At 37.1% G+C, this 25,278-nt stretch overlaps 1 pseudogene; it reads left to right on the top strand.

Annotated features, from left to right (window-relative positions):
- Positions 1-22,482: 22,482 nt before the first annotated feature.
- Positions 22,483-23,376, top strand: LOC117713448 (olfactory receptor 7E24-like; annotated as a pseudogene).
- The last annotated feature ends 1,902 nt before the right edge of the window (positions 23,377-25,278 follow it).

Below are 25,278 nucleotides of genomic sequence, written 5' to 3'. Positions count from 1 at the left end.
AAGAAGGACATGTTCTCCACTATGTTTATAGCAGCCTTATTTATAAAAGCCAGAAGCTGGAAAGAACCCAGATGTCCTTCAACAGAGGAATGGATACAAAAAATGTGGTACACTTACACAATAGAGTATTATTCAGCTATTAAAAACAATGAATTCAAGAAATACTTAGATAAATGGATGGAACTAGAAAGTATTATCTCAAGTGAAGTAACACAATTGCAAAAGAACACATATGGTATTCACTCACAGATAATTGAATATTAGTCCAGAAGCTTGAAATACCCAAGATTCAACTCACAGACCACATGAAGCTCATGAAAAAGGAAGACCGTGTGGGTGTTTCAATCCTTCTTAGAAGGAGTAACAAAATACTCAAGGGAGCAAATATGGAGACAATATGTGGGACAGAAACTGCAGGAGGGGCCATCTGGAGACCATTCTACCTGAGTATCCATCCCATGTCACCAATGATAGACGCTGATGTCGATGTCAGAAAGTTCATGCTGTGTTCATGCGTCTCCACCAGTCAAAGATAGTTGATATATCTAGGTTGGGTATTGGGACACACTTCTGATTGAGCAATACCCAACTTATAAAGCCTTTGATTAACATTTTTTAAAAAGTGTATAAAAGCAAAAAGGAAAAGGGGGCATGGGATAGGGGTTTTCTAGGGAGGGGAAATGGGGAAAGGGGATGGCATCTGAAATGTAAATAAAATATCCAATAAAAATAAATAAAAAAGAAAAAAAAAAGAAAGTTCATGCTGACAGGAGCCTGATATAAGTGTCTCTTAAGAGGTCTGACAGAGTTTGACATATTCAGAGGCATATGTTCACAGCTAATCATTAAACTGATCATGGGGTTCTCAATGGAGGAGTTAGAGAGAAGAAGCTAAAGGAGCTGAAACTGTGGCCCCATGAGGAAAGCAACAATACCAACTAGCCAGAGCTCCCACTGTCTAAACCACCAGTCTAGGAGCACATAGGGAGGGACCCATGGCTCCAGCTGTATATGTAGGGGAAGACTGCCTTGTCATGCATAGGTGGGAGAGGAGATTCTTGGTCCCATGAAGTCTGGACACTCAGTGTGGGAGAATTCGAGGGTAGAAAGGTAGGTGGATAGGGGCACACCGTCCTAGAAGTAAAAGGAGGGGGAATGGGATAGGGGGTTCCTGAGCAGGGAGAGGAGTATTGGGTAAGGGAATAGCCAAAGGCAGGGAAAGGAGATAAGAGGAGGAGAGCCGTTGGAGGAGAGGGGCAGCTTGTGGAAGCAGAGGAGTGGGCAGTTGGTGGAAGCAGAGGGCAGTTGGTGGAGAGAGAGAAGACAAAGAAGACCTTGACCTAGGAAACCACAAGTTGTTAAGAGTTCTCATAGCCAGGGAATAGTGTAGTTTAATGGTAAATCTGCCCAATCTAGGCATGCAGAATTCATTTGATATTTATTGACTTGTGTCTTTATTCTATGGACTCCCCATGGGCAAGAGATTTACTGCAACAAATTGGCACCCAACATATTATTTAGAACTCAACTAACTTGAGATAAAAGTGTATTGAAAGCTGAATAGGTTTGAGGACCTACAAAGTTACAAAGTACAAAAACTTCCCAACGGTCAAGGTCAGGAGCAGCACTCAACTTACAGCTGGGCTTGCTCACTGCCCTGTGAAAACTGAAAGAAGGGTCTTCTGAAAATTCAACAGTGAAACAAAAGTTATTGTAGCCAGACCAGTAGGTCATTTAAATTAAAAAATTAAAAAATTAAATTAAAAAAAAGTGAATAGACACAGATAAATAAATGTAAAGGTTTTAAGGTTGCGAGGAGTAAATTGCAGGCTGCTCTGAGTCAAGAGAGCCAAACAGATAAATAGAAAGGTTATAGTAACGAATTGTAACGAGGGACTGCTGATCCTAGAACACAACTGCCTGCATGGTAGTTTTCAGGTAGAAACAGTGAATTGAGGGCTCCAGACCAGATAATTTTTTAATATAAAAAAAGAAACATTTTGATACTTAAAGATGACAAAAACAATGGATATCTTTTGGGCTTTATATGATGATATTTCAAATGGTTTGACATAAATCAACTTAGAGAACACTTTATTATTTATCAGTATTGTTATATTTATTTTTTGATATTCTATGTCTTCTCAAAAGACAGAGCTCTAGATAAAAAATTCTTTGCCTTAGAAAAGATGATCAAACAGAGCATGCAACAGCTCACAGATCAGATGGATAAACAGATAGAAAATAATAAGGAATGGAAGCAGGGCTTAGAACAGAAGTTACAGGAGCTAGAAAAGATGATCAAACAGAGCATACAACAGCTCACAGATCAGATGGAGAAACAGATAGAAAATAATGAGGAATGGAAACAATTACAATATAAAGAAACATATGAAGCATGTATACAAACCTTAAGGGAGGAATTTAAATTTTCAGCTGAGGAAAATACTGAGGTTAAGACAGAAGTAAATAGAGAAAATCAACCAAAAGTTATTAGAAAACACACCTTGGTCTATCTGGTTACTGTACAACAAAGACCTCCAAACGTTTACCCACAGGGTTATGAGGAATTTGAATGGCAACCTGTGGATGTGTTAGATCTGAGAAAATTTAAGGAAAGTGTCACTAATTTTGGTATGCACTCACCATTTGTTAAACATATTCTAACTTCTTGGGCTATTAAAAATAGAATAATCCCCCAAGACTGGAAAGATATGGCAAGGGCTATATTAGAACCTGCCACAAATTTACAATGGGTTGCATGGTGGAGAGATGAGGCGAGGGAGATAGCATGACAAAATAGAGCCAGAGGAAGAGAGATTTCCATAGACCAACTTCTTGGTGAAGGTCTTTTTGCTGAACTAGAGGTGCAGGCTGTATATGGTGAAGAAACTCTGGCATTGTGTAGATTGTCAGCCTTAAATGCCTGGGACAAAGTTGCAGAATCCGGGAAGAGACTTGAACCATTTACTCAAGTCATACAAGGGCCAAAAGAAACCTTCCCTGACTTTTTACAAAGGCTAACCTCAGCTGTCGAAAGGAGTATATCAGATTCAGTAGCAAGAAATGCAATAATTGAGTCTTTAGCCTTTGAAATGCAACTGCTGAATGCAAGAGAGTAATCAGACCACTGAGGGCAAGGTCAGCATCAATAGATGAATGGATTAGATACACAGCTGATGTTGGATCTCATTCAGCTGATATGTCAGTAATAGGAAAAGCTGCAACTAGAAACCTAGAGTTGACCCAGGATTTCAAATGTTTTAATTGTGGTAAATGGGGTCATCTCAGATATGACAACAGGACAAATAAAAATAATACTAAATGGGGGCCTAAGCTTTCTGGAATTTGTCAAAGATGTGGCAAAGGCCTACATCTGATTAAGGATTGTAGAGCAACAACAGACACATGGGGAAATACCCTGCCAAAAAACTTTCAGGGGGTCCTCTTGCAGGCCCCAATGCCAGACAAAGAGAGTTCTCTTTCCCAGGAAAATTAAATGTCACTGCTTCAAAAACAAATGTTGTAAGACCAGATAAGGCTGAGGAAGGTTTTATAGACAATTCAGAAGGCCTCACAGGGAGTCAAAAGCAAATATTTTGGCAAACTTCTATAGAAGATCAAAGACAAAAACTAAGAATACTAGTGAATAATATTGAGATTGAGGGGATGGTTGACACAGGAGCAGATGTCACTGTTATTTCTCCAAATTCTTGGCCTGAAAGTTGGCCACTTCATGAAGTAGACATCCATTTTCAAGGACTTGGAACTTTATCCAAAATAAAACAAAGCACCAGATGACTTAAATGTATAGGACCAGAAGGTCAGCTAGGAAAACTGAGGCCATACGTGGCTGATATAGCCATTAACTTGTGTGGAAGATATCTATTACAACAGTGGAAAACCTAGATTAATATCCCCTCAGTGTCAATGTTTAATCATGAAATTCATCAGGCTCCTAATAAAAATTTAAAATTTGTTAAGAAACATTATTTAAGGCAGTCTCACACTGTCCAAGCTGTTCATAAACAACATATGGTAGAAGCTGACAATTTAGTTCTACTCCAAAGAGCCATTGCTACCAAGACACCAACAACATTATCACTAAAGTGGTTGTCTAATCAACCCATTTGGATTGAGCAGTGGTCTATGACAAAAGAAAAATTACAGGTATTAGAACAGCTGGTCCAGGAACAACTGGAGGCTCAGCATATTGAAGAGTCTACCAGTCCTTGGAATTCTCCAGTATTTGTCATTAAAAAGAAATCTGGCAAACAGAGGATGGTGACAGATCTCAGAGCAATTAATAAGATTATTCAGCCTATGGGTTCTTTGCAGCCTGGTATCCCATTGCCTTCCTGGTTGCCTAAGGATTGGCCCATTATAGTGATTGATATGAAAGATTGTTTCTTCACAATTCCTCTACATGAATGTGATAGGGAAAGGTTTGCTTTCTCAGTACCTACCTTTAATAAAGGTTGCCCAGTAAAGAGATATCATTGGAAAGTCTTACCACAAGGAATGGTAAATAGTCCTACCTTGTGTCAATACTTTGTACAACAGCCATTGGAGATAATTCGCAAAAGGTTTCCCAAATCCATTATTTATCATTATATAGATGATATTTTATTGGCTGATTCAGATATTACTATCATGGAAAAAATGTTTAATGAAGTAAAGAAAATCTTGCCTTGCTGGGGATTGCAAATAGCCCCCGAAAAAATACAAAGAGGAGATTCTATTAATTATCTAGGGTATAAGATAAGTCTACAAATGGTTAAGCCACAAAGGTACAAATTAGAAGAAACCAGTTAAGAACCCTAAATGATTTTCAGAAGCTACTTGGACATATAAACTGGCTGTGACCAGCAATTGGCTTGACCACTCAAGAACTAAGTAATTTATTTCAAACCTTACAAGGCGATAAAGATTTAAGTAGTCCTAGGAAATTGACTCCTGATGCTGAGAAGGAGTTAGTCTTGGTAGAAAGAAAACTGCAGGATACACATCTAGATTGTATTGATCCAAAATTGGCCTTAGTTATTTTACCTTCTACTCACTCTCCTACTAAATTGCATCTTAGTTATTTTACCTTCTACTCACTCTCCTACTGGAATTCTTATGCAGAGAGAAGATTATATCCTAGAGTGGATATTTTTAGCTCATAAACAGAGTAAAAAGTTAAAAACCTATGTTGAGAAGGTTTCTGAATTAATACTGAAAGGAAAAATGAGACTTAGACAATTAGTTGGAATGGACCCGGCTGAAATTGTTGTACCTTTTACTAATACAGAAATTACCTCATTATGGGCACAAGATGAACATTGGCAAAGAGCATGTAGTAACTTTTTGGGAGAGATTAACAACAAATATCCTAAAAGCAAGCGGCTTCAGTTCATATAAAGAACTAATTGGATTATCCCTCGTATTTTAAAAGGAGCTCCGATATCTGGAGCCCCTACATTTTACACTGATGCTAGTAAATCAGGAAAGGTAGGATATAAATCAGAAGACATAAGTAAGGTGGCTGAGAGTCCCTATAAATCAGTTCAAAATCTGAATTATATGCAATAATCATGGTATTGTCAGATTTTCAAGAATCCCTTAATATAGTAACTGACTCTCAATATGCCGAAAGGGTTGTTTTACACATAGAGACTGCTGAACTTATTCAAGATAATTCTGAATTGACCTCATTATTTATTCAACTACAACAAATTATTAGAAATAGAAGTAACCCAATATATATAACACACATAAGATCCCATACAGGTCTACCAGGCCCTCTAGCACAAGGTAATAATGATATCGACCAGCTATTGATAGGAAACATGCTAGAGGCTTCAGAATTTCATAAAAAACATCATGTTAATAGCAAAGGTTTAAAGAAAGGATTCTCTATTACTTGGCAACAAGCCAAGGAAATTGTGAGGCAATGCCCTACTTGCTTATTATATAACCAAACTCCTTTGCCTACAGGAACTAACCCTAAGGGTACCCAAAGAAATGACATTTAGCAAATGGATGTCTTTCATTTTACAGAGTTTGGTAAACTGAAATATGTGCACCATACTATAGACACATATTCAGGATTTCAATGGGCAACTGCCTTGGCATCAGAAAAGGCTGATTCTGTAATTACACATTTGTTAGAAGTCATGGCCATTATGGGAATACCCATACAAATTAAAACAGACAATGGTCCAGCATATACCTCTAATAAGATGGAGAAGTTTTTTACATATTATAATATAAAACATGTTACAGGCATATCACATAATCCTATGGGACAAGCAGTTGTTGAGAGATCTAATCGAACTCTAAAGGAGAAGCTTAATAGGCAAAAGGGATCAATAAGAACCCCCAAAGATAGATTACATAGTGCTTTATTAACTCTAAATTTTTTAAATGTTAATGAACAAAACACCACAGCTGCTGAGAGACACTGGATGGTGGAAAAAACTTCTGAACTAAATCAACCTGTTTACATTAAGGATATTATGACATCAGAATGGAAATTGGGAAATGTGTTACTCTGGGGGAGAAGTTATACTTATGTTTCCACAGGAAAAGAAAAGCTGTGGGTTCCTTCCAAGTTGATAAAGATCAGAAATGACAAAGGGAGACCCCCTGAAGCACTAGTCGACACAGAAGAAAAGGGAGACTAACTCAACCAACCAAATGGGTGATGTATATATGGTGTTATGTCTCTTATATGGACTTAACTGGCTGGGACTAAAATGTCAATACAAAGCCAAGAACATTTAATTGGGTAATAATTTCTCATGACTTAATACATGCCATCCTTTATGAGAGCATGTATATAAGTTATATTATAGTTTGATTAAGTGATCAAACTAACCTGAAGAGGGCAGTGGCCTTTCTTTATTGATCTTCATTGACAAAGCTGTGTGCCCTACATGTTCCACGTGAATGTTTTTATAAAACTACCTGTTGCTTTTAAGTTTTATATGTTACATGATGAAAGAAGAGAAACTCATCCCTAGCATGATTTATACTCGGGGATGCTGAGTCTCTGGGACCTCCTATTCCAGCTTCGTGCTTGATTCTACTGCAACTGCATCAAAGCTGCTTCTTTTAAGGACTTGCTTCCAGAACTTTTCCAGAACAGCTAGCTTGCCTGTCCAGCCTTTCTGACTGTCACAGTTATGGTGTCAGCTAAACTATGAACTTTCTCAGTACATAGAGACTTCAAGGCAAATGATGCCAGCTAGCTCTCCTTTGACTAAGCCAATTTTCCTGTTTCTCTTTGGGCCCCCAGATGGGAATTCTTCACCCCAATTCAGCTAGAAGCAGACAAAAGGAGATCATCGCCCCAGTTCCTTATGTTAAGGTGGATGGTTCTGGTTACTTTGTAAATTATACATGTGTTGTAATTTAAGGAATACTTTACAAATGTAGCTTCAGACAGGAAAGGAATTAGAGAGCTAAATCTCAGGAATTAAGTGGGATTAATATTTTACTCTTATATAGGCATTGTGCCTGTATAACTCATTTAGAAATACAAAGCTTAGACCCAGTTTAAAATATATATATATATATATATATATATATATATATATATATATATATGCTATATCTTACATTGGTAAGAAATCTTTATGATATTTACAAGGTTGAAATTATAATCTCTTACATTGATATGGAATTTATTTTATACAAACTTAGGGTTTTCACTGGCATAAGTTTCTTATTAATACAAAAGTGGAATTAATATATTACTCTCATGTAGGCATTGTGCCTATATATCTTATTTAGAAATACAAGGCTTAGACCCAGTCCTTTTAATCAAAAAAAAAATAGTGGAAAGGAATTAACAGACAACTGTTCAGATTGCCTTACATAGTTGATTTTCAAAAATGTCAGAAATCCATAGAATTGACATTACAAACATTCTTATATAAACATTTATTTTATTGGAGACCTATCTGATCCTGACAGCTTCCCAGTCTTGGATTCTAAGAAGAAATTGAACATCTTTAGAGTTACACCAGTTGTGGTGAGACAGCCACTAGGCAAGAATTGCCTCTTTTCATCTACAGAGGAAATATTGTGCAAAAAAGAAACACACTTGCAGAATAGTCGACTGATTATATCTGCCAGGACAGAGTAATCAGCCCTTAGTAATTCTGCATTACTAGGTCTGTCAGATGATTCCTGGGCCAGAAGGCTGAAGATGAGATGCTCCAACGTTTTGAAATAAGGAACTGTCTAGATGTTCAGTGGTCTATTTAAATTGGTTGAGTTTTAGAAGCCACGCTTTGTGCTTCCCATATCTTTATTTAACTGAGTCATTCTGGATTTCTGATGGGGTTGAAGATTCATAATCTCACAGCCAACCCAGGCTATTTACTTTGAGAGGATGGTTTTCAGATGCTATTCATTCTGAAGACAGGACATAATCCAGGTTCAGAACTAAGTTTTTTTTTTAATTGAGAGAGATGGCAAGGTTCTATTTAGTTAGCAAAAATGATGGACAGGGTATTAGGTTTATCTTGTTCTTTAACAATCACAACATGGTAATTTAGTTAGAGTTCAATTAATATGTGAAAAAAAATTTTATTGGACAAAAAGGGGGAAATGTGATGGATAGCTCTAGCCTCTTGTTGTCATGGTAATTCCACTCCTGGGAGGGGTTGCGAAGGAGGAGTGAATCTTGTAAACCTTCTGTCCAATCAAATTTGTTAAATAAAGGCTACAGCCAGTGATTGGGCAGTGGAAGAGGAGTGGGAGGAGCCAGATGCAGGAAAAGGAGATAAGAGGAGAGCCGTTGAAGGAGAGGGGCAGCTGGTGGATGCAGAGGAGTGGGCAGTTGGTGGAAGCAGAGGGCAGTTGGTGGAGAGAGAGAAGACGAAGAAGACCTTGACCTAGGAAACCGCAAGTTGTTAAGAGCTCTCATAGCCGGGGAATAGTGTAGTTTAATGGTAAATCTGCCCAAATCTAGGCATGCAGCATTCATTTGATATTTATTGACTTGTGTCTTTATTCTATGGACTCCCCATGGGCAAGAGATTTACCGCAACAGGGAATAACATCTGAAATGTAAATAAAATATTCAATAAAAATAGAAAAAAATGAGGCAAAAATAATAAACATGAATAGAAAAGAAGACAAATTATCCCTATTTACAAATGATGTGAATTTATAATTAAAACCCCTTAATGAGATTACTGGAAAACTTTTTATTTTTTATAACTTTAATTAATATAGTATGGTATAATATCAAGAGACAAACATTAGTAACTTTTATATGCAATAATAGTGAGCATGCTCATAAACAAGCCAGAAAACTCCCAATCATGATATCCTAAAACTAAAATGCTTGGAAAACCCACCTTAGCTCTTTCCTGCTGAGCCTCTCAGTCACACCTTCTGGCCATCTTCATTACTTTCTGTGAGGCACTGATCAGCAGAAACACATTTAGAAAATCCCAGGGAGACACTAGGTTGAGATTCAAGAAGGAGATGCTCACTATTCTCTTCATTTTCCATTACACTGACTTCCTATAAATCCTGTAGCAGGCTGCTTGCAGGATCCCCTCTTTCCACCATGTGTCCACTCCCTGAGTACTCCACTCCTTGGTGCAGACTTGACCCCTACCTCTTTCCCAAAGCCCTTCTTTGTATTTCCTCCTAAACCACCTCCCTTCCTTTCTGCCACCCACTGACATACAGAAGCATTCTCTACCAAGGACTCCACAGCTGCTACAGCTGCCTACAGTCTAGAGAGGACAACAGAAATAAAAAAAACAGAACTCCCACACAACGAAAACAAGACAAGATATCAACATCAAGAAAGTACTCAAACATCATAACTCCACATGCTCAAAAATACAGAAAAGAATAAGCAAAACAATATGCTTCCACCATAACCCACTATCCTTATGATAGTAGGCTCTGAGATTTGCAATATAGTGGAAGGAGTAGAGAAGGACTTCAAAATATCTCTTATGAATACGTTCAAGGAATTTGAAGAGTGTATGAGTAAATCTCTTAATGAAGTTTGTGAAAACAGAAAGAAATAGTTGAGTAAAATAATGAAAGCATTTCAAGATGTAAAGGTAGAAATAGAATCAGTAAAGAAAATCCAAACTGAAATATAAGTGTAAATGAAAACTTTATGATTTAAAACAAAAATCTCAGAGGTTAACCTCACCAACAGAGTACAAGGCAGAGAGGAGAGAATCCTGGGAGTTGAAGACAGAAGAAATGGATAGTTCAGTCAAAGAAAATCTTAAGTCCTTTAAAAATGCATGCATTAACCCTGTGGAAACCTGATATACCAGGATAGGGAGATACCCAGCAGGACCCAAACACTTTCAGAAGAGAAGGGGAGTGGGAGGGGAAAGGATTGTGTGAGGAGGGGCATGGAGGCAGCAGTAATCAGGGTGTAAAATGAATAAATAAATTTGCTAATAGAAAATGTATAGGCATAAAATGCCCAGGAAATGCAAGAAACTATCAAAAGATCAAATCTGTGAATGATAGGAATAGGAAAGGAGAAGAAACCTAAATCAACATTGCAGAAAATATTTTTAAAAGTACCATAAAAGAAAATTCTCCTAGTCTAAAAATAGAGGTTCCTATCAAGATAAAAGAAGAACAAAATTCTAAATATACTGGGTTAGAAAAGAAATTCCCAGAACTGAAGATCCAGAAATGAGCCCACATACCTACGGTCACTTGATCTTTGACAAAGGAGCTAAAACCATCCAGTGGAAAACAGACAGCATTTTCAGCAAATGGTGCTGGTTCAACTGGAAGTCAACATGTAGAAGGATGCAAATCAATCCATTCATATCTCCTTGTACAAAGCTCGAATCCAAGTGGATAAAAGACCTTAACTTAAAACCAGATACATTGAAACTAATAGAAGAGAAGGTAGGAAAGACCCTCGAATACCTAGGCACAGGGGAAAAGTTCCTGAACAGAACACCAATGGCTTATGCTCTAACATCAAAAATCAACAAATGGGACCTCATCAAATTGCAAAGCTTCTGTAAGGCAAAGGACATTGTCAATAAGACAAAACGGCAACCAACAGATTGGGAAAAGATCCTAACCAATCCTACATCCGATAGAGGCCTAATATCCAAGATATACAAAGAACTCAAGAAATTAGACTCCACACAACCATATAACCCTATTAAAAATGGGGTACAGAGCTAAACAAAGAATTCTCAACAGAGGAAACTCGAATGGCTGAGAAGCACCTTAAGAAATGCTCCACATCCTTAGTCATCAGGGAAATGCAAATCAAAACAACCCTGAGATACCACCTCACACCAATCAGAATGGCTAAGATCAAAAAATCAGGTGATAGTAGATGTTGGCGAGGATGTGGAGAAAGAGGAACACTCCTCCATTGTTGGTGGGATTGCAAGCTGGTACAACCACTCTGGAAATCAGTCTGGCAGTTTCTCAGAAAGCTGGACATAGCATTACCTGAGCATCAAGCTATAGCACTTCTGGGCATATACCCAGAAGATGCTTCAACATATAATATGGACATATGCTCCACTATGTTCATAGCAGCCTTATTTATAATAGCCAGAAGCTGGAAAGAACCAAGATGTCCCTCAACAGAGGAATGGATACAAAAAATGTGGTACATCTACACAATGGAGTGTTATTCAGCTATTAAAAATAATGAATTCAAGAAATTTTTAGGTAAATGGATGGATCTAGAAATTATCATCTTAAGTTAGTTAACCGAATACCAAAAGAACACACAGGGTATTTACTCACTGTTAAGCAGATGTTAGCCCAAAAGCTTGGATTATCGAAGACTCAACCCACAGACTACATGAAGCTCATGAAGAAGGAAGACCAAGAGGGGATGCCTCAGTTCTACTTAGAACTAGTAACAAAAATGCTCAAGGGAGCAAATAGGGAAACAAAACATGGGACAAAATCTGAAGGAGGGGCCATCAGGAGACCGTTTTACCTGGATATTCATCCCATGTACAGCCACCTAAGCTAAAAACTGTTGTGGATGGATGGAAGTGCATAATGTGAGGAACATGATATAGCTGTCTCCTTAGAGGTCTGCCAAAGACTAACAAACTCAGAGGACCATGCTCACAGTTAACCACTGATATGCTCAGGGGTTTCCCAATGGAGAACTTAGAGAGAGGACTGAAGGAGCAAAAAGGGTTTGTGAACCCAGGAGGAAAGCAACAGTACCAAACAACCAGAGCCCCCAGGGTCTAAACCACCAGCCTGGGAACACATAGGGAGGGACCCAAGACTCCAGCGGTATATGTAGGGGAGGATGGCCTTGTAGGGCATAGGTGGGAGAGGAATTTCTTGGTCCCATAAAAAATAAACACAGAGTGGGAGGGAATGTGAGGATGGGGAGGAAATAGTGGGAGGGTAGATGCGGTCACTGCCTCATAGAAGCATGAGGAGGGGGATGGGATAGGAGGTTTCTGGGTGGTGGGAAGAAGTGGGGTAAGGGGATAAAATCTGAAATGTAAATATTACAACCAATTTTTAAAAGAGAAAAAAAGAAAAGTTGTTAGAACCAACATCTTTAAAAATATGTCAACCCCCTAGGGGGGAAAAATATTTTTCTTGATTCTAAAACTTGTTCTGAGAATTGTATATTGCAGAATACACAGCCTTGGTGTATCTACTCATCAAGCATACTGAGCAGACCTGCCCAAACCTCCGATGTCCAGGAATTCCATCTGGATTCAGTGAAGACACAGCATCAGAGGCTTATCAACTTACTCTTCCCCCCACCCCTCTTCTAATATCTCAATGCCTGTAATCAGTTTGAAGAAGTTAAAGAAGAGTCAGCACCACTATTCCCTGGGCTTGGGGAGTAATGTGGTTAATAATGGTCTGTCTTTTTAGGGTAAAGTAGTGGTTTTGTTGGAACAGGGAGGATTAGCCAGGACTTATTGCATAGTCATAACCTATTGGTAGAAATCAGTATAATTAATATCAAGATGAAGGTATAATATCTTAAATGGTACAAAATGCACTTTGATTTAAAATTTAAAGTTTTCATTGGTATGAGCTTCTTATTGATATAAAAGTGAGATGAATATTGATACTCTCATGGGCATTGTGCCTGTATAACACATTTAGGAATACAAGGCTTAGACCCAGTCCTTCTTTAACTTTTTTAACTGGTTTGAGATGGTTAGCCTGTGAGTTAAGGGACTATAGCAAATTTATAGCTTTGAGTTTATTGTTAGGGTGTTTTCCATATTTTATTTGAAATAGCTGAGTAGAGTTAACAGACAACAGTCCAGATTACCTTACATGGATAGTTGGTTTTCAAAATGCCAGAAGTCCACAGAATTGATGTTACAAATATTTATATATTAATGTGCATTTTGATTAGAGACATGTCTGCTCCTGAAAGCTTCCTGTCATGGATTCTAAGAAGAAATTGAGCATCCTTGGAGTTACTCCAGTTGTGTGGTGACAGCCACTAGGCAAGAATTGCCTCTTTCCATCTACAGACAAATTACTGTCCAGAAAAGGACACACTTGCAGAATAGTGGACTGATTATATCTGCCTAGACAGAGTAATCAGCCCTTAATAATTCTGCATCACTAAGGTCTGTCAGATGATTCTGGGCCGGAAGACTGAAGATTTGATGCTCCAACATTCAGTCGTATAGGGGCTTTCCAGGTGTTCAGTGGTCTCTATAAATTGGCTAAATTTTAGAAGCTATGCTTTGTGCTTCCCATAATTTCAGTTAACCCAGTCATTCTGGATTTCTGACGGGGTGAAGACCTCTAGTCTCATAGCCAATCCTGGCTATTTACTTTGAGAGAACAGATCTGAGTGGACAGTTTTCAGCTGACATGCATTCAAAAGCCAAGAAAAAAAGCCAGGTTCAAAACTAAGTGTTTTAGTTAGGACAGATGACAGAGGTTCTGCTTAGTCAACAAAATGATGGACTGGGTATTAGGACTATCTTGTACCTCACTGGTACAATTAGGAATAACTATGCTCTAATTGCATTTTGAGAGAAAAGTTTTATTTTAACAGGAAGGGTGAAGCTAGGTGATGAGAGAAAGAAAGAGAGAGAAAGTGGGGGGGCATGGAGGCAGATGTTCACGTGTCTCCACCAGTCAAAGATAGTTGATATATCTAGGTTGGGTATTGGGTTACACTTCTGATTGAGCATTGCCAAACTTATAAAGCCTTTGATTAACAGTTTATAAAAATTGTATAAAAGCAAAAAGGAAGAGGGGGAATAGGATAGGGCTTTCTATGGAGGGGAAATGGGGAAAGGGGATGGCATCTGAAATGTAAATAAAATAATAAATAAATAAATAAATAAATAAATAAATAAATAGAATAAGCAAGCCAAGAAAAAGTTAGGGAAACGACACTCTTCACAATAGTCACAAATAATATAAAATATCTCGGTTTAAATCTAACCAAACAAGTGACAGAACTTGAGTCCTTGAAGAAAGAAATCAAAGATCTCAGAAGATGGAAATCTCTCCCATGCTCATGGATTTTCAGTATTAATACAGTAAAACTGGCCATCTTGCCAAGAGCAATCTACAAAGGCAAAGGACACTGTCAATAGGACAAAACAGCAACCAACAGATTGGGAAAAGATCTTTACCACTCCTACATCTGACAGAGGGCTAGTATCCAAATAACAAATAACTCAAGAAATTAGACTCCAGACAATCAAATAACCCTATTAAAAATGGGGTACAGAGCTTAACAAAGAATTTTCAACTAAGGAATATTGAATGGCCAAGAAGCACCTAAAATATGTTCAACATCTTTAGTAATCAGGGAAATACAAATCAAAACAATCCTGTAATTCCACCTCACACCAGTCAAAATGGCTAAGATTAAAACTAGATGACATCAGATGCTGTTGAGAATGTGGAGAAAGAGAAACATACCTTTATTGTTGGTGGGATTGTAGGCTGGCCCAACCACTCTCGAAATCATTCTAGTGGTTCCTCAGAAAATGGACATAGCATTACCTGTGAATCCAGTGATATCTCTCCTGGGCATATACCCAAAAGTTGCTCCAACATATAACAAGGACATATACTCCACTATGTTCATCACAGCCTCATTTATAATAGCCAGAAGCTGGAAAGAACCCAGATGTCCTTCAACAGAGGAATGGATACAGAAAATGTGGTACATTTACACAATGGAGTATTACTCAGCTATTAAAAATAATGAACTCATAAAATTCTTAGGCAACTGTGTAGAACTAGAACATGCATCCTAAGTGAGTTAACCCAATCACAAAAGAACACACATGGTCTGCACTCACTGATAAGTGGATATTAGCCCCAAATCTCACAATACCCAAGACACAACTCACAGACCACATGAATCCCAAGAAAAAGAAAGACCAAAATGTGGGCACTTCAGCCCTTCTTAGAACGAGTAATAAAATACTCACAGAAGCAAATATGAGACAATGTGTGGGGCAAAGACTGGGTGAGGGACCATGCCGAGAGTGCCCCACCTAGGGATCCATCCCAGGTGCAATTACCATACACACAGTTATGGATTATAGGAAGTGCATGCTGAAAGGAGCCTGATATACATGTCTCCTGAGAGGCTCTGCCAGAGCCTGACAGATACACAGGAAGATTCTTGCAACTAACCATTTAACTGACCACCAGGTCCCCAATGGAGGAGTTAGAGAGAAGAATGAAGGAATTGAAGGGTCCTGCTGTCCCTCATATTGCAGGAATAGTAATTTGCTTACCTCATTGTTGTAAAAAAATCTCTTGCCCACAAATTTATGGGTATGTCAGCCACATAAGGTTTCAACTTCCATATTCACCCTTCTTGTCCCAGAAAGTTAATCCATCTAACACTTTTTCTTATTCCTGATAATTTACTAATTCCTATAATCTATGTGTAAAACTTTTGAAGTAGCTTATCTGGATTCCAAGATTTGGGGGAAAGTGTACTTACATCAGATCTTATATCTATCAAACCTTCTATGTCAAACACCATTTATTTGTACCATTAATTTGGGTCTCCAATCATTAATCAATTATTGCAGAACACACAATTTCCCATAGTCCCAAAAGCTCCTTGTTTTTTCTACTGGAGCAGCCCTGGCCTTAATGTAAGAAAACAATAACAGTTGAGCAAATCTATCCCCACAGCAATTTGCATCTACTTTCTAACATATGCCATGATTTTAATTCCTTTGTTGCTATCTCCATGTACAATACTAGCATAGACAACAAATCATTGAGAAGTGAACCCACTTCTTCCCAAGATTCCCAGTGTTCCTGTGGGTAAAGGACCATATACATCTGTGGTTATCTTGTAACATTTTACTTTTGGGAATAGGCTAAGAGCCATATATGTGGGCAGATCCAAAGCTGCACTCCCTTCTGTAGCATGCATAAAATCAAAATCACATAATCTTGATTTTCTTTCCTACTTGGTACTTTCTGGCTGACAAAAGGAAGATTGCTCATCTTGTTTACTGTGGGACCCTGAGCTGAGAGGCCCCTCTTTTCATTTCATAGTGGCATGAGATTACCTCATATATCCCTCTTGGACCGGCTATACTTTGACCAATGTTTGCTTTTTCCACCACAGATAAATACCCACGAAATGTTTGTCATTCATAATAGCCAAATCTGCTTGTTCTCTTCTATGACTACTATACTCTCAATAGTCAATGTACCAGCTATTTTGAGTTATGAATCCTCTAGCCTTTCAATCTCTTTGGAAATGACCAAATTCACCACAATTAAAGCATCAGGCATTTTAATTTCTAAGACTTCTAACTATGGCTTGCCCTATGGTATTAGCATGATGTTCCTGAAAACTAATGCCAGTTGTCTTGTCTCTCTTATCCATTCATCTATATGAGCTCCTTGTACTTTCAATGGTCTGATTGCTCTCTTACATTTAATATTCACATTTTCACAGGCTAATATGTCTATTAATGACTGTCTGATTTAGGGCCTGATATGAGTTTTCTTTACATTGGAACTCAATATGTCTAAAAAGTTGTTGATGCTTCTGTTAGTTCCCATATTACCTTCTTAACTTATGTAGATTTTTTTCTAACTTCTCAATCATATTCCAGGCTCTTAAAGCCACAACAAAACAATTGCTCCATCACCAGATTAGATTTGTTCTTGTAAATCAGCATAAGGCCATTCACCAAGCAGTTGGTCTTTAGTAATATTTATACCCCTTGCTATATTCTTTTGTTATATTTTGTGGCTTAATTCCTCCATCATGTTATCCACTGTAGTTGTTGTCCAGCTTCTAGAACAGTTGACAACAATCCCTTTCAATCTTGGGGTATAACCATACTGTTTGCAACCTACATATTTAAATTGTCAAATAGAGAGTACAAGCTATACAAAAGCATAGCCTGCTTTAAAATGTTTTAGATCTAGCATTTCTATAGGACAATAGGTCAATTCACTATTGGAAGGAGCACCATCATTAGCAGGCATAAGCTACACAAAGACTGTGAATGGTGAAGGTGCCTATGTAGGTTCAAGCAAATTTTCTGGTGGTGCACTTGTCTGAACACTAACCTGTTGTCCCTATACCATCTCCTGTTCTTCCCAGCCCCTGGTTTCATAAAGATGTTCTGGGTGTTTGGCAGGGAAAATGTATGGAGCAAGGCAAGATAGCAGTTCACCTTCCAGCCTACTTTGTTTCCCATTTTCATCATGCAGTAAATTCTTCATCCTGCACATAAAACCTAAAACAACTTGTTCTCCCACTGGCTCCTTTTGCTTCCCAAGCACTTCTAAGTCTATTTGTAAACTTTTTGCATGCTTACCCAACTCTAAACCCTCTCTAACTTAAGAAAGTTGTGAACTTTTCTGGAAATCTTTTTCAAAATTGCATATACTAAAACCACAAAACAAAACAACCACAATAAAACCAACTCTCTGGAAACAAGGTAAGAGACCACTCAGAAGACATAGCTTTAATTTTGCTGATCTCCTTAAAAAATATTGCTAACCCCTTATTACCTGACCTTTTCTCTACCACATTCAAAGTAGAATTACACATTTTGCCATGTTGGGTAGACTTATATTTTTACAAAACCTACTTTAATAAGGGTTTTCAAGCACTGTGACCCACCTTCTAGCCCATCATCCAAAGCTAAAAAAGAAAAGATGGTAAGTAGGATAGGAGGATGTGGGCCTATTTAGATGCAGTTCTTTGGGACTATGCCAATCTTCTTTGTCAGGATACTATCAGTCTAGTTTAGTAGTGTTAGGATGCCAAATACAAATACACACAGCAGTGGCAGGATCCAGAACAAAAAACAGACCTCCAATGAATTGGCATGAGTGAGCAAGAATGACCAGGCCCAGCTGGAATGCTTTTAGAAGTTCTCTGACATGTGTCTCTCAACAAAGTAAGAATCAGTAAAGACACAAGACAAATGAAGACTTGCATACCTACCTTGCAAGTGTTACACAATCACTATCCATTGAGTCCTATTTTTACTCTCTCCAAACATCACATGTCCTCTCATGGGTCTTGTCATGAGAGTCTGCCTCAGCAAAACACTATGAGATTTTGCACCACAGGAAACAAACAGAAACTTCCACTTTACCAAATGGCTATCTATAAGTCAAAGCTGCCTCCATTTATTATGGCATCAGGACCTAAACCTGGGTGTAAGACTTATCAGAATGGAGTCTAATGGGTGGCCAATACTCATGAATAAATATTGATGCCTGGGTACTTTTATTGGCACATATGTTATTTGGATTATACTTCCTCTCAAATTTACCCTTCTCAAATCTCTAATGGTGTGGAATATATCAGTCTAAGGTAGTTATTGTTAGGTCAAAAGTGGGAACACCAAAATGGCAGTGCTGGTGACAATGACCTAAACAAAAGGACTCAGACCAGGTAAGCACAAGGTCTGTGGTTGGGTAAAGAGAAGTCCAAACTTAACATTCCTTAAGAATCTCACAAGGTCAGTTTCTGTTTACCAATAAAACAAATATAACAAGATGGGTATCTGTTTACCAGGGCCTTGCATAATATATCCACAATGGTCAAGTACTTCATTTATGGCCATCTAGTTCTAGTCAACTTAACAGACTATGTCACCTCAGAGACTCCCATATTACTGACTGTCATATAATTTCTACTTGCTTTATTGACATTTTACTTGTCTCAGTACCCAGAAAGACAGTCATGGCAGTTTGATACTCAATAACCCCTTCGCTCTACCCATAGACGAGTTTAAATCATAGTGTCAACTGTAATCCAATATGTTTTACAAACTCATGAAAGAAAAAAATGTATAATTTTATTTTTTTCTGTCAAAATGAATCTTCAATAGGATAGATTGATGTCCCCTTAATATTATCTGAAAAGATAAAGATCACCAGAATTAACAAAATTTATTATTTTAAAAACAAAAAACAAAAGGAAAAATGAGAAAGTGAAAATTCTCCAAACTATATATTTACAAAATACACAGGTGAAGGTGTCAAAAATTTTGTCTTCTGAGAGGATAATGTGGAATATGGCATCATTATCTTAATGTTTTCCCATACGATGATATGTGAAAGTGTTAAAAATACAGAACAAGTCACTGACATACCTAACTTTTTTGTTTTTACATTTACATTTTAGACTCAAAACTCAGTTTGGCAGTCAGAAGGTTTTAAATCAGAATTCTCAGCACAAATGACTGTGTTCAGTGTAACATGATCCTGTTGCATAATCATTAAAAAATCTCAATTTTTAAAATTTAATTTTATATATGTGTGTGTATCTTTATCTCTATCTTTATAGGTTATATGTGCATATGTGTGCATGTATATATGTATATATTATTGTGTGTATATATATGTAGTCCTTCCATTTTGTCTTCATAAAGTTTACTCTCTACAATTATATGCACAAATGTAATTATTATACTTTTCCCTCTGTCCAAATTAAGAGGTGTCTGACTTTTCCTCATGTCAGTAAACTAAAAATCAACCTTTCGGCTATTCACACCTAAAGTTGTAATTCAAGACATTCCAAAAATACAAACTGAAATATGCTGTAGAAGATAATTTTTATTAAGTCTCCATCATTACACTCTATATTCTAAAGACATTTTCCAAATACTGAGGTGTTAAACATAGAGATTACCAAAGCCTCTCATTTCTATAAACCCACTACCCAGTAGACCAAGGCAGAAGGATCTCAAGATTGAAAACAGCTCCTTATGCATAATGAAATGCTAATGAGGTAGTAGGAAATGACAGTGAGGCAAAAAGAAAAAAAGAGAAAATTTTATTAAAATAGAAATGAATCATCTTTGAGTATGATTCAGAATCTCAAATGATTTGAATCTAACTAGAGAATGTCATCTTTTCTTGACATTAATTAATGAAGAAAGTTAGAAAGCAAAATTTGTTCTCACAGATATCAACTGAAAAATAGAAATTGTATCAGATAATTTATGTGGAAAACTTAATTATTTATAAATTACATTAGTCATTCAATAAAATTGCAGTTATTGAACCTCATACAGCTTCATTTAATTGAAAATATTTATTTTAGTTTTGTAATATCTCTACAACCTGGAGGTCAGCTTCTTCCTGAGATAGAAAGGATTATACCTTTGCCAATATATTCACTTTCCTCTTTCTCTTCTAGATTACTATTAAGTGATCCTTAGAGATTTAACTAGTTTAAAGCCTAATTATTAGCTCTGTGAATTGAGCCTGAAAACCTCATAAATAACCCTCTTGTGTTCCAGCTTTAGAGTTTAAAAATTCTAATCCAGAATACCTTATACCTTATATGTATGTTTTCTTCTCCTCACATATTTATCAACCAAATGGGAAATGTCATCAATGACTGTCTTTCTACCAGTCCTGAACATAGAACCTGGGCCAAAATCACACCCCAGCAAGAGTGCAAAAGTATACAGCTCACCTATAGTTATTCTCTGTGGAAATAATTTACAGCCTAGTAAGGATTAATCTATGTGAGACACAAAAGAGAGACAGGGGTTATTACATCATTGTTACCAGAAAGTTAATGGTATGTTGTGTGGGGTAATCAGTGACAAAAATGTATCAACAAGCAAAATTAAATCACACAGTGCTATGAAGTTTATGTTATTTGTTAAGATTATTAAGTTTATTTATAAGTTAATGTGAGAAGTTTCATATAGTTTAGTTTTCTGCTCTTGTAGATTCTAGCTTCTGTAAGAATGTTTTCATCCAGAACAAGAAATTGATGCCTCTCTAATCTCTCTGCTTTTAAAATTTTCAAGTACCTGGTGATAAAAATAAAGACGATCATAGGAAATAAATATCAAGAACCAGTAAGTAGGGTGTGGCACACATTTGATTACAGTATTTAACAAGCAGAGATAGGAATATTTTGAGTTTCAGATCAATCTGGAATTCTGGAATTTTAAGCCATGCCCAGAAATTGGACTACATAGCCAGAAATTATAGGAAAATAAAAGACAAAGTTAAATGAATAGTGAAACTTTACCCAGGATGTCTAAATATCAAACTATGTATTTTCTTTGAACATGTACATTTATATATGTTCAACTTTTGTCCTATAAAACATATAAGAGTATCATCATGTTAAATTGAATTAAGAAGTGTATTTTATGTAACTATTTTAACTTATTTAATATTTGAGATTTTAATTTAATTTCAACATTTCTCCCTTGCTTTTCTTTCCTTCAAACCCTCAAATAGAATCTTCTTCATACTAAAGTGACATTGTTCATTAGTTAGTCTGTTTTGTATTATCAGAATGTTCAAGACAGGTAAGTTTTTAGACAAAAGGAGTTTATGTACCTCACAGCTTTGTATTCTACAAATTCAAACCATGAAGTCCTGGCTTTTCTGAATGGCAGAAATGAAAATGTATTGAAGAGGAAGTCATAATATGTTATAAGATGAATCCAGATGGTCTGGAGTCTCTTAATCTCTAAAAGCGGCCTACCTTAATGGTGGAGTTCCACTAAGATTCTTTTTCTTTTCTTTTATATCTTTTCTGTTCTGAACTGTTCAGTTCTTTCCTTTCCTCTTCTTTTCTCTTCTCTTCTATTTTCTTTGTCCCTTCCTTACTTGCTTTACTCTTTCCTGCCTTCTATCCATTCTACTTTCCTTTCTTTCTTATTTTCCTCTTTCCTTTCTATTTTCTACCTCTTTTTCTGCTGGAATTGAAATAAGGTGTTTACATTGACAAGACATGGCCTAAACCACTGATCTACATTTAAATCATGGATTCCACTTTTTAAATAATCAAAGTAACTACCAAAAAATGACAAAGCTCCTAGCCTATGAACATTTTTGGAATAAATATATTAAATCTAAACATTAACAGTTCTCAAATATCAATGCTTTCTTATAAATTATTGGGTTACAAAAACATAGACATGTAGTCAGTTGCTTTCATAGCACTTAATTAACTATGACAGTATTATTTTTGTTTCTAAAAAACATTCCAGCACCATGGAACCACATAATTTAACAGGTACCTTGGAATTAGTTCTCCTTGGGCTCTCAGAGGACCCTGAACTGCAGCTTATCTTATTTGTACTATTCCTGCTCATATATCTGCTCATTGTTCTAGGAAATGTGCTCATCATCTTGGCCATTAGTTCTGATTGCCACCTCCACAGCCCTATGTACATCTTTCTTTACAAACTTTCATTGTCTGACATGGGTTTCAGCAGCACCACTGTACCCAAAATGCTGATAAATATGTAGACCCATAAAAAATTTATAACTTATGCTGCTTACCTTACTCAGGTGTGTTTCTACTTTCTTTTTGGGTGTATGAAGAGCCTACTATTGACTGTGATGGCCTATGACTAATGGGTTGCAATTTGTCACCCTCTACACTACCAAGTCATTCTGAACCCTTGCCAATGTAGATGTTTGGTCATAGTATCATTTTTCATTAGCTGTATGAATTCACAGGCACACTGCTTCATGGTGTCACAACTAAAATTTTGCACTTATTTAGAAATCCCTCATCTCTTCTGTGACGTTACAGAGCTTCTAAAACTTGCATGTACTGACACTACTATCAGCAACTTAGTCATATTTCTTGCCAGCATCATTGTTGGTTTTCTCCCTACCTCAGGAATCATTTACTCCTACTATAAAATTACTTCATCCATTGTTAGAGCTCCATCATCATTAGAAAAATATAAAGCCTTCTTTACTTGTGGATCTCATCTTTCAGGTATTTGCTTATTTTATGGAACAGGTATAAGTGTGTACCTTAGTTCCTCTATTTCTAGTTCTTTCAAAAATAGTGTGGTGGCTTCAGTAATATATACCATGGTGGTTCCCATGATAAACCCCTTCATCTACAGGGTGGTGTATCTCAGGGACTGATTGATTTCCATAGTGGTTTAACTAGTTTGCTTTCCTACCTGCAATGGAGGAGTACTCCTCTTTCTTGACATTCTTGTGACCATGTGCTGTCATGTTAGTTTTTTATCTTAGCCATTCTGATTAGTGTAAGGTAGAATATCAGGGTCATTTTGATTCACATTGCCCTGATGACTTAAGACTTTGAACATTTCTTTAAGTGTTTTTCAGCCATTCAAGATTACTCATTTATGAATTCTCTATTTAGTTCTTTATCCCATTTTTGATTGGGTTATTTATGTGGTTCTTTGATGATGAGCTTTTTGAGTTCTTCATATATTTTGGATATTAGCCTTCTATCGAATGTTGGGTTAGTGAAGATATTTTGCAAATCTGTAGGTTGCTGATTTGTCCTATTGATTATATCCTTTGCCTTACAGAAGCTTTTCAGTTTTATGAGGTCCCATTTATTTATTTGTGATCTTAGAGCCTGAGCCATTGGAGTTCTGTTTAAGAAATTTTCCCCAGCTTTGTGCAAGGTGACAAATATAGATCTATTTTCATTTTTCTACATACTGACTGCCAGTTAGACTAGCACCATTTAAGATGCTTTCTTTTTTTGTATATTTTTGGGTTCTTTGTAAAAGGTCAAGTGTCCATAAGTGTGTGGTTTTATTTCTGTCTCTGTACCAATACCATACTGCTTTAATCACTACAGCAAATTTTTGTTCAGTTTCTATTTTGTGAAATAATTTGAGGAATATTAATGCTAATTCTTCTTTGAAGAAGGGGTAGAATTCTGCACTTAATTCATCTGGACCTGTGATGTTTTGTTTGGCAGACTTTAGTTACTGCTTCAATATTTCTAGGAGTTACATGTCTGTGTTAATTTGTTGGGGGCCGACTTTTAGCAGAAAGTGGCTATCAGCTTTGCAGCCATCTTGAGTCATATACCCTGACATGAGACTTGTATTACAATAGCCTACAACAGCTGAGCACACTCTGATAACATATTGCTTTGGATACCCAGGACTTGGGTGTGTGAGATTAAAGCTGTGTGAGATTAAAGGTGTGTGACTTAAGAGTGTGACCTAGAGATCAAATTTAGAGACAAGACCTAAGGGCATGATTAAAGGTGTAACTTAGAGGCAATGCTTAGAAGTGAGACATATAAAAGGCAGAGGCAGAAGGCAGAGAGATATACTCTTTAGGGAGACTCTTTAGAGAGTACAGCTAGACTTGGGACTTGGACTAGGAAGAGAGACTGAAGAATAAATGGGATTGAATCACACTCTGTCTGGTCTCCATTCTTCGAGTCCATCCTCACTCTCTCTCTTGCTGAACCCCGACCCACGGACCGGAGCTACAGCTTGGGCCAGGATACCATGGCCGCCAAGTGTGGAGTGGAGAGGGCCCAACATTTTTGACCCCCCAACGTGGGTCAGCCCGGGTTTCAACATTTTTTGGTGCCTAACGTGGGGCAGCGAGAACAAGAGATCCAGTGAGGGACTTTACCGGAAGAAGGATCTGTTGATTGTCACAGGAATCTGCCGTGTTGAGAAAGGTAAGGAAAATGGGACAAGAAATTAGTCAGCCTGAATTCAACTCTCTGTTTTGGTTTTGTTGTTTGCTGCTCACATGTGTTAATTTTCTGCTTTTGTTCTTGAATGCTGTCTTTTTGTTCAAAATAAAAAGAAGCATAAGGTAGAATCCAAAATACAACCAAAGGTTGATGACAATTTGTCAGAGCCAGATTGTGCTGACCAAGAGGAAGAGGAAGTGAAATTTTATGATGCTGAAATGCCCCCTCCCTCTGCACCTCCACCTCCAAATGCTACCGCAATGGAGATAGTAGTTATAGATCCCATAAGGGAGTTACAGGAAAAATATCTGTTCTTAAACAACAAATAGAGTTAGAAAAAGAGT

This window comes from Arvicanthis niloticus, chromosome 8 (genome assembly GCF_011762505.2).
Source record: "Arvicanthis niloticus isolate mArvNil1 chromosome 8, mArvNil1.pat.X, whole genome shotgun sequence".
Classification (NCBI taxonomy): Eukaryota; Metazoa; Chordata; class Mammalia; order Rodentia; family Muridae; genus Arvicanthis; species Arvicanthis niloticus.
Note: the sequence above shows the minus strand (reverse complement) of the source record. Positions and strands in the feature narration are given on the sequence as shown.